Source organism: Pithys albifrons, chromosome 5, assembly GCF_047495875.1.
Source record: "Pithys albifrons albifrons isolate INPA30051 chromosome 5, PitAlb_v1, whole genome shotgun sequence".
Lineage (NCBI taxonomy): Eukaryota > Metazoa > Chordata > Aves > Passeriformes > Thamnophilidae > Pithys > Pithys albifrons.
In genome coordinates this window covers 73,517,081-73,526,808 of record NC_092462.1, presented here as the reverse complement: position 1 = coordinate 73,526,808, position 9,728 = coordinate 73,517,081, and positions in this window count along the sequence as shown.

Below are 9,728 nucleotides of genomic sequence, written 5' to 3'. Positions count from 1 at the left end.
GGGAATAAATACACCTGGGTCTTGTTAATGTGTAATAAGGTCTGGAACAAACCATGGTTACTTCAGTTTGGCAGCTGACCTGAAGGAAGGAAGGAAGAGGATCTGGCAACAGGAGTGAAGTCCTGAAGCCTGGCCATGGCATCTGGCCTGACATTCATTAGGCTGAGCCTTCCTTTGGCAAGAGGAACAAAATCCTTGAGACAGACTTGGCTGACTCAGGCTCGGCTGAGGTGTGGATCTTGGCTTTTTTAGTGTTGATTGTGAGGCTCATAGAACCACAGAATCACTCAGATTGGAAAAGCCCTCTAAGATCCAACCATCCCCCAGCACTGCCAAAGTCACCACTAACCCATGTCCCCAAGTGCCACATCCACATGGCTTTTAATTCCCTCCAGGGATGGGAACTCCACCCCTGCCCTGGGCAGCTGTGCCAGTGATTGACAATGAAGAGATTTTTCCCAATATCCAACCTAAACATCTCCTGCCACAACCTGAGTTTGTTTCCTCTTGCCCTATCACTTGTTACCTGTGACAAGAGACCAAACTCTGCTGAACCCTCTGGCAATTTGAGTAAGCTCAGACCCCCATGTGGATCTCCTGCTCTTTCTCTCTTGGCTTCATCAATAGGATACAGCAGTTGGACTCACTGATCCTTGAAGGTCCCTTCCAACTGAAACATTCTCTTCTATTCATTGCTGATAGTCAGGCAGAAATGTGCTGGCAGCATATGGCATCTGGGAACAATCCTTGGACCACATCCAGGTGCCAGCCTGGCACCTGCTGGCAGCTCTGGCTGAACCTCAGGAATTTGTGCCTTTCAGCTCTTTGTCTACACCAGGTCACACCACAGGCTCACAACCCATGGCAGGCTCAGAGGCTTTTATGTGCAGGGTGTGGAGGGAGATGGAGAAGTCTTGCTGCTGGTGGCCTCCTTCTTCCTTCAGCCTTTCTGTCCCTGGGCTGTCCTGTGATGTTTAGAAGGAGAAGTAAAGTGATGGGAAATGTGCTTAGGAGGAGAAGTAAAGTGATGGGAAATGTGAGGAAAGTGTAGAATCAAATCACAGAATTGTAGTGAGGTTGGGAGGGACCCTAAAGACCATCCAGTCGTGTCCCTGTCATGGGCAGGGACACCTTCCATCAGCCCAGGTTGCTCCAAGTCCTGTCCAGCCTGGCCTTGGACACTTCCAGGGATGGGGCAGCCACAGCTTCTCTGCCCAACCTGTGCCAGGGTCTCTCCACCCTCACAGCCTAGAATTTCTTCCTAATATATCATCTAAATATCTCCTTTTTTAGTTTAAAACTGTTTCCCTTGTTCTATCACTATTGGCCCATGTGGAAAGTCACTTTCCCTCTTTTTTTCAAGCCCCTTTTAGGTACTGGAAGGTGCTAGAAGCTCTTCCTGGAGCTTTCTCTTCTCCAGACTGAACAACCCCGAGTAGGAGACAGGAGCAGCTGAACAGAGGGGCCGTGGCTGATGTGAAACAATCTCATGGAAAAGCAGAAACCAAAATGAGACCACACCTGGAGAGGACTTTGCAGCACACCCACCTTCCTGGCAGCCAGAAATGTGAGGTGAGGGGCAAGGAGGGGGTGGGGCAAAGGCACTGGTTTGCTGGATATGGCTCTGACAGGGAGGGAAACTGAGGCAAAGTGCCCTGACTTGCTGGGTGGCTTTTGCTGGGTGCTGCAAAGTACTGCTTGGCCAGGGTGTTCCCAGGGGAAGCTCCATGCCAGGCTTTGCTGCAGGGCTGGCAGGAACCCACAGGGATTTAAATAAAGCCCATGTGCTCCAGCAAGAGCAGGGGAAGAAGTTTCCCAGCCTGGGGAGGAGATTTGCTTTCCAGGGTCTCTCTTTGGGAAAACCAACAAAAGTTTGGGGCAGTAGGAGCAGGTTAGCACTTCTCCTGCAGAAGAAAATGACCCAGATGCATGGATGAGATTTTTCTGTCATGAAACCTGATCAAAGAATGCCCTCAGAGCCCAAGTATATCTGGGCTCTTGTTCCACACTGCTGGGTAAACAGGATGTTGATATAATTAGCCTTCCTGTCACCAACCCTATAGTGGCTGTGCAGTGGAAAAAACCCTCCTGGCAGTGCCGGGCCATTGCATTGTGGAAAAATCCAGTGTCTGATTTCAGTTCCCTCGTTCCTTCTCCTTCCAAGCTGCAGGTGGGAGATCCCAGAGGTCTCCTGCTTTGCTTCTACAACCTTTTACCTTTCTCCTCATCCCTGTTTGAACCCAGGAGATGGGAGAAAGGACACTTGGAGCTTGGCACAGGGGGAAAAGTTGGCTTGGAGCATGATTTCTGAGAGGGTGGGTTTGGGCTGTACTGGGCTCCCTATGGAAATCTTCTCTGTCTTCAGCCTCTGCTGCTGCTGGAGGGAAGGTAGATTCTAGTGGGACAGAGGAGACCCACACTCCCATTGCCAAGGATTAATATGGTGAGAGCAAGAGGTCCTGAACACCCCTAATCTTGGAAAGAAACTGTGTGTCCTAAAGGAAAGGTTGAGTTTTGAGTCTTTTGCCCAGGGAGGTAGAACACCCCAAACTCTTGGTGTGATGACCACTACAAATGCTGCCATAATTGCTGAAATATGAAATAAACCAGCAAAACAAAACCAAAAAAATCCTTCCCCCTATAATGTTACATTTTAGGAGGAAGCAAAATGGGATGTTTGTAAAACCTCAGCTCTTCTCCAACACCCTGAGCTGGGAAAGGCAGTGAACCCTCCTGAGATCCAGATCTATATATTCTGTAGTTTTTCAGGGGAAGGAATACAGATCTGTCCAAATATTCCTGATGAATATTGATGAAGCCAAGAGAGAAAGAGCAGGAGATCCACATGTGAGTCTGAACTTACTCCTGAAGCCTGGAGGCAGTGGGAAGAGCCCTGTGCTGGGAAGGTTTGCAGAGGTGTGGGCACATGCCCACGGCTTCCCAGCCATGTCCTTGGCTTGTGGCTAGACTGGGGTGGGAAAGGGACAAAACTGTGCAGGATGAAAGCTCCTGGGTGGCCCCAAAACTCCCTTTGGGTCAGAAAGAATTGTCCCAACCATTGACATGAGACTGAGTGGAGACTGGTTGGGTTTCAGCCCTGCAGGGTTTTACATTCATGGTACTCTTGTCATGGCAGGGAAGGGGCTGATGTGAGCCAGGATTTCACCTGGATGTGAAGTGAGGAGGTTGAGAGCTTGAGTAGGCTCTGGGGTCCTCAGTTTCTGTTCAGACATTTGGTTTCAAAGGATTTACTGCCCTCAGACCTGCTCCTTCCATGATCCCACCAGGCTGGTACAAGCACAATGCCATGTCTTGCCTGGGTAGGGGTGTGCTGTGTTGGGATAAGCTGGTTCCTTCCCAGGCAGTGTCACCTTCACAAGGGGAACCATGGAGCTAAATTGGTGCAGCTCTCAGCCCAGCTGTGCTGGTAGTCCAGAGGGTCTTGCTCAAGCTCTGCCTTCTGCCCCATTGCTGATGGAAATGTGCTGTCAAGTCAAGCTCTGTGTCCTCCACTGCTGCACTGATGGTGCCCAAGGTCTGGCCCCTGCAGACTGTAGGCAGGGTGAGGGGCTGCTACCTCTCTGTAAGGGCTGTCCTGGCCTTGGCTCACCCCAGCACCATGGAAATAGCGTGGGTTGTGTGTTGCTCTGCAGGATCCTGCCTCGGGCTCAGCCCTGCCACAAGTCCTGCCCGTTCTTGAAACACGAGGAGCTGGTTGACCCTGACAACTCAGTGCTCCCCCTCTTTATTTTCCTCACAGAGACATCCCTCAGGGTTTTCCCAAGCTAGAATAAAACCAGAGAGCCCTTGGATTACAAAACAGTGCTACAGGCACATCTTTTCCCTGTACTATTTTCCTACTCCCTCCCCTACCAACCCCACCCCCAGCACAGTCAGACCAGCTGGAGCCACTGGCACTAAAAAAACCTTCAGCATCCAGCAGCCACCCAGATGGGCTCCCAGCCAGCCAGGACACTTGAGCTGGGCTCAGGAGCTGTAGGGCAAAGCAGCAGCCAAATGCTTGGAGGTTCAGGCTGGGGTGACCAGGAGCCCACTGGAAGGGGGTGTGCACAGAGGCTTTGAAGCACAGCAGTGAGGGACCCAGCTGTGGGCAAACCTGATCATCCCACTCCTGCATTGTCAGCACAAGTTTGTGTCCTTGTGGGTCTCTCATCCTTCCTAGAGGTGAAAATCTCATGGGAAAACACCAGCTCCAAGAAGTTCCTGAGCTACTTCTGGCATCTCACCATCATCAACGGGTCCTTCTGAAAGCAGGAGAGGTGCTCCTGGTCACAGTTCACCTCCAGTAGTAATATCCTGATGGCCCCATTCCTTATGTATTTGCTGGCCAAGCATCTTGCAGCATTTCTAGTGGATAAAAGATGTGCTAAGGCCCACACCAACACTGGCTGCAACAGCAGAGAGGGAGAACCATCTCAGCTCAAAATGATGCCTGGGAAAAATGGGAGTGAGGTGGAAGGAAGACTGTGTAATAAAGTGCAAAATCTGACCCTAATCTGAGATGGTGGCTTTCATCCTGGATTTGCAATTCAAGCAAGAAGAGCAGGGGAGTCTGTGGAGTCTCCTGTAGCAGGAGAACAAATCCAGATCCTGTTTGCTGTGGAGGCCCTTGCTGAAAAGACAGGACATTGCTGCTGGCCAAGATGCAGGACCAGGAGCAGTTCATATCATGAGGTACTCAATATAACCTCATTAATTTGTTTTCCTTCCAAATAAAGTGAGGATGTGCTGATCTGGAGGACACTTCCCCCATCCCACTGGGACCAGTTTGAAGTTCCAGCTGGAAGGAGTCTTGGCTGGTTAGAAAAGTGTTTGAGAGCACCTGGGAGCTGAGCTCCTTCTTCCCCAGCATGTGGGCAGCGATGAGCCCAGACATCACTACCATTTCAACCCACTTTTTTGCCTTCCTGAAGCACAGGGGCCACACAAGTGTTTGGTGCTTGCAGGCAGCCCTGTGCCACCAGGACACCCTGGCAGACAGGGATGAGAAAGCAGATGGATGGAGAATTCCTTCCCAATGGCCATATCCCTCTCTTGGGGTGGGAAGGCATGATGTGGAGGAAGCAAAGAGGTTCCCACAGGAAGGCTGGTGTGGATCAGGTGCGTAGGGTGCTGCCAAATGGGTGCTGGTGGGTTACAGATGTTATCTTGAGGAGCTGTGCGTGCATCATCTCCAGAACATCCTGATCAAGAAGGAAGTCCATATCTGTGCTGCAGAGTCTTGTCGGGGCCTTGAACATGAGATCAAATGTCTTCAGAAGGGCTCAGGTTCCTCCTTTCTCCTCATCCCATCCACTGACCATGTAAACCAGATGCTCCCTTGGGCTTCAGGCCAGGTCTGCACATCTAGGAGTGGCTCCAGGGGGGTCTGCAGGGATAAAGAGTAAAATGTGGCTCCATGAAAGGTGTGGCTCCTACTGCTGGTGTCCTGATTCTTGAATTACCTCCTCTGGTCAGTGAAGGGCAGAGCTCATCCTGGCCAGGGGGAGCTGGGACCAGAGATTTTTTCCTTGCAAGGTGTTTCACTGGTTTTCAAAGACATATGAAATACCCAAGACTTTTGTTTCGTAGAATCACAGAACGGTTTGGGTTGGAAAAGCCTTTGAAGACCATCTCATTCCAACCCCCTACCATGGGCAGGCACACCTTCTACTAGCCCAGGTTGCTCCAAACTCCATCCAACCTGGCCTTGGTCACTTCCAGGGTTGGAGATTCCACCTTACAGTTCAAAAGAAGACTTGGGTTAGGTGATGGGGAGCTGGGAGTTGGATCTGCCCCTTCCCAGTGCTGATGTCCCTGGAGTGTGAATTCACAACCCATCTCAATGCCATGAAGACTCCTGGGACAGCTCACACCGCCACAGCATTGGCTTTGTGAATCAGCAAAGGAGTTTTGCTCACTGTGGGTCTGCACTGCTGTCTCACACAACCAAGGCCTTCTGAAGGAGTGCCCATCCCTTTGGCAGTGACATCACAGCCCACGATCCTTCCTGTGGACACGGAAGTTTCACATGGATGCTTGCATGGGAACTGACCTTTCCTAGATCCGAATTTAGAATCAGGTTTTAGTGTAAATGCATAAAAAGAAGACGGCCTTCCTTCCTTGGGTGGGACTCTTTCCCCTCCAGCCACATGCCTTTGTGTGTTTGTGGGTATTAATGTTCACAGGAGATAATAATCCCAGAGACACCGGTTGGCGTCAGAGCAGGATGGTTTCCCTGCTGGGCTGCAGTAAAAACAGGCACTTTGGAACATGACATGCCAGGAGACCTAAGCTCCTTAACTTCCAGCTGCATCACCCAGAGATTAGGTGGTTTCCACACTTTGAAGGGTGGCAGGGAGGTGACAGAGACTTGGGGGCTGCTCCTCTGGGCTGAGGTGGCACTGTGTGAGCCCTGGAGATGGAAGGGGGTGATGGGCACCACCCCTGAAATATCTGAGATCAGCAGGAGACATGAATGACAGTGTTTATGAGATGTGAAAACAAGGTATTTGAGCATTTCTGAGGGCTTCTGGTGGCCCTGTTGAGGTTTGTGTCACCTTCACGGTTCAGTCCCCTCTGCTGAGGTGTCCCACTCACATGGCTGTGTGAAGAGCTGCAATCCCCCATGAATGAGCTCCTTTAGCTGTCCATGTGCAGATGTCTTCTCCCATCAGACACATCCTTGTTGTCAGGGCTCTGAAGGTACAAATCAGCCTTGATGGACACAACGAGCCTCACCTGCAGCTCCACCACACCCATGGGCCCTGAAACTCTATTTAAGCTCAGTCTGGGGCAGTCAGACTTAGTTTGAGGTGCTTGGGTAAAGTGGGGGTCTCTAGCTTGTCTACTGGCTTCTTTTTAGTTTTATTCACGTCTCTTAAATGCTTTGCAGTCTTGTCTAAAATGCAAGATTCTCTAGTACCTCATGGTCCTTTTTTACTGCCTGCAAACCATTCTGTGCCAGCATTTCCAAGCATGTGTGTGCAGGAACCAGGTGTGGGATTTGGCTCATGGACCGAGGTGCCTGTGGGCAAAGGTTCCAGCCTGCTGGGTTTGGAGTTGCTGAGGTGAGTTGCTGTTTGAGATGACTGAAAGTATCCCAAATTTCCATGAAGTGCTGGCTGGGGCAAGGTAGAACTTCTTGATAATCTTTCAGGTCTTTTCCCACCTTAACACTTCTATGATTCTCCTTTCTTACCCAGCAAAGTAGGCAGATGGGCATAAAGTGTCTCCAACGGCATGAAATGTCTGAGCAATGTGTTGTTCCAGCTCAAACTTCAAACTGGTCCTGGTGGGATTGAGTGTGAGAGGAGCATCCTCCAGACCAGCAAATCCTCAATATCTTCTTGATTCTCCCAGTTGCTGACCTTCACTGTGTTGCTGTTTTCTTGTGCCCTGTGTCCATGGGATGATGCTGCCTTGTCCCTCTTGAACTTTGCTTGGTGGCACATTATCCTTTCCTTCTATTCCTTGTGGACTTCACTCCCTGACTGCAGCAGGCTGGCAGGTTCTGGTTTGGGCTGGCTGTGCTGCAAGGTGAGGATACAGTGGGATATGGATCCATTGCCAATTGGGAGCTGGAACTGGATGATCTTTAAGGGCCCTTCCAATCCCAAATGGGTCCTGCCCTTTGGCCACCCCAACCCCCTGCAGCGCTCCAGGCTGGGCACAGAGTGGCTGGAGAGCAGCCAGGCAGAAAAGGACCTGGGGGGACTGAGGGACAGGAAGCTCAACAGGAGCCAACAGTGTGCCCAGGTGGCCAAGAAGGCCAATGGGATCCTGGCCTGGATCCAAACTAGCGTGGCCAGCAGGCCCAGGGCAGTGACCCTTCCCCTGGACTCTGCCTTGGGGAGACCACACCTTGAGTGTTGTGTTCAGTTCTGGGCCCCTCAGTTGAGGAAAGATCTTGAGGGGCTGGAGTGGGGCCAGAGAAGAGCAACGAGGCTGGAGAAGGGACTGGAGCACAAGCACTGTGGGGAGAGGCTGAAGGAGCTGGGGGTGTTTAGCCTGGAGAAGAGGAGGCTCAGAGGTGACCTCAGCACTGTCTGGAACTGCCTGAAGGGAAGTTCTGGCCAGGTGGGGCTTGGTCTTTTCTCCCAGGCACTCAGCAATAGGACAAGGGGACACGATGGGCTCAAGCTCTGCCAGGGGAAATTGAAGTTGGAGAGCAGAAAAAACTTTTTTGCAGAGAGAGTGCTCAGGCATTGGAATGGGCTGCCCAGAGAGGGGGTGGATTCCCCATCCCTGGAGGTTTTTCAGCTGAGCTTGGCCGTGGCACTGAGTGCCATGATCTGGTAAAGGAACTGGAGCTGGACCAAGGGTTGGACTTGATGATCTTGGAGGTCTTTTCCAACCCAATCGATTCCATGATTCTATTCTATGGTTGTGTCTTGCTCCTTGTGGCTGAGACTCAGCCTACCAACCCCTCTGCCCTGGTTGTACCTACATCTTGCATCTTCTCAAGATCCTGCTGAGGTTTCTGCTCCAGCATCCCAAGTGGTGTAAAATCCAGCTGCTCACTCTGCTCGGTGGCTCACAGCGTCCCAAAATGAGAGACAAGCCAAGGGAGGCATTCCAGAAAACTGTCTCCTTGCTCCATGGGATGGGATCACAAGCACTGACACTTGGCAAGTTACCACCTGGAGCTGAGTTGAGGCCATGCTTCTGTCACCAGCTGGCCTTGGCACAGCTGGCAGGTGCCCCTGGGGATTCCCAGCGTGGTGGCATCAGTTCAGGGTTGGCATGTAAGCCAGCTCAGCTAAATGTTGCCTGCTCCAGGATCAAGTTCCTGAGAGTGGGACATGCCTCAAAAACCAGAAGATAACTCTCTAAAACTCTTCTAAGTACTAGAAAGCAAAAAGCAGTCCTTTATTACAGCATGTCACATGCATGGGAATGTTTTCCAAAGTGTGCAACCCAAACTACATAGGTGTTAAACTTTATATTGTTATCTAATTAAAATATTTGGGCATCACCTCATCTGTTACAGCCACTTCCAAAGCCCTCCCTCCCACAGCACCAGCTTCTCCCCACCCCTCACATGCCTCCTCAGTTTGAGTCAGAGGTCTCGAAGACCCTTTATCTTCATCTTGTCTTCCTCGTCTTGTCCCTTGCTCTTTGGCACAGTAGCATCCCTTCTGGATTGGTTTCAAGGCTTCTGAGCAGCTCTGACTCCTTATATCAAGTGTTATGTCTCTTTCTCAGTACATTTTTACAGATAGAGAGCCCTTCTCATTACATTCCCTTGTCTGTTGGAATTCTTAACAAAGAGTGTTAAACAGCACTTGGAGAAGTCTTGTACAAAGGTACTTAGCAAGCTGAAAGTACTAATGAGCTATACAATATTGATTAAATGCAGGTTTGAAGCCATCCCTGTAGCTGCTGGATATGAGCACTGAGAAGTCGGATGTTTGCAGCAAGGCAGTCAGCAAATCCAGGGATTGAGGGCAATGGGAAACTCATCTCTTAGGGTGCCTGAGAGTGTTGTCCCAACGCTCCTGGAGCTCTGGCAGCCTTGGGGCCGTGCCCACTGGCCTGGGGAGCCTGGGCAGTGCCCACCACCCTCTGGGGGAAGAATCTTTCCCTGAGATCCCACCTGACCCTTCCCTGGGTCCTGTCCTTGGTCACAGGGCAGAGATCAGAGCTGCCCTTTGCAAGAAAACTCCAAATCCTGATGAGTCTTTCCTCATCTCTAGGAACAAGTGACCTCAGTCTCTCCTTGTTAT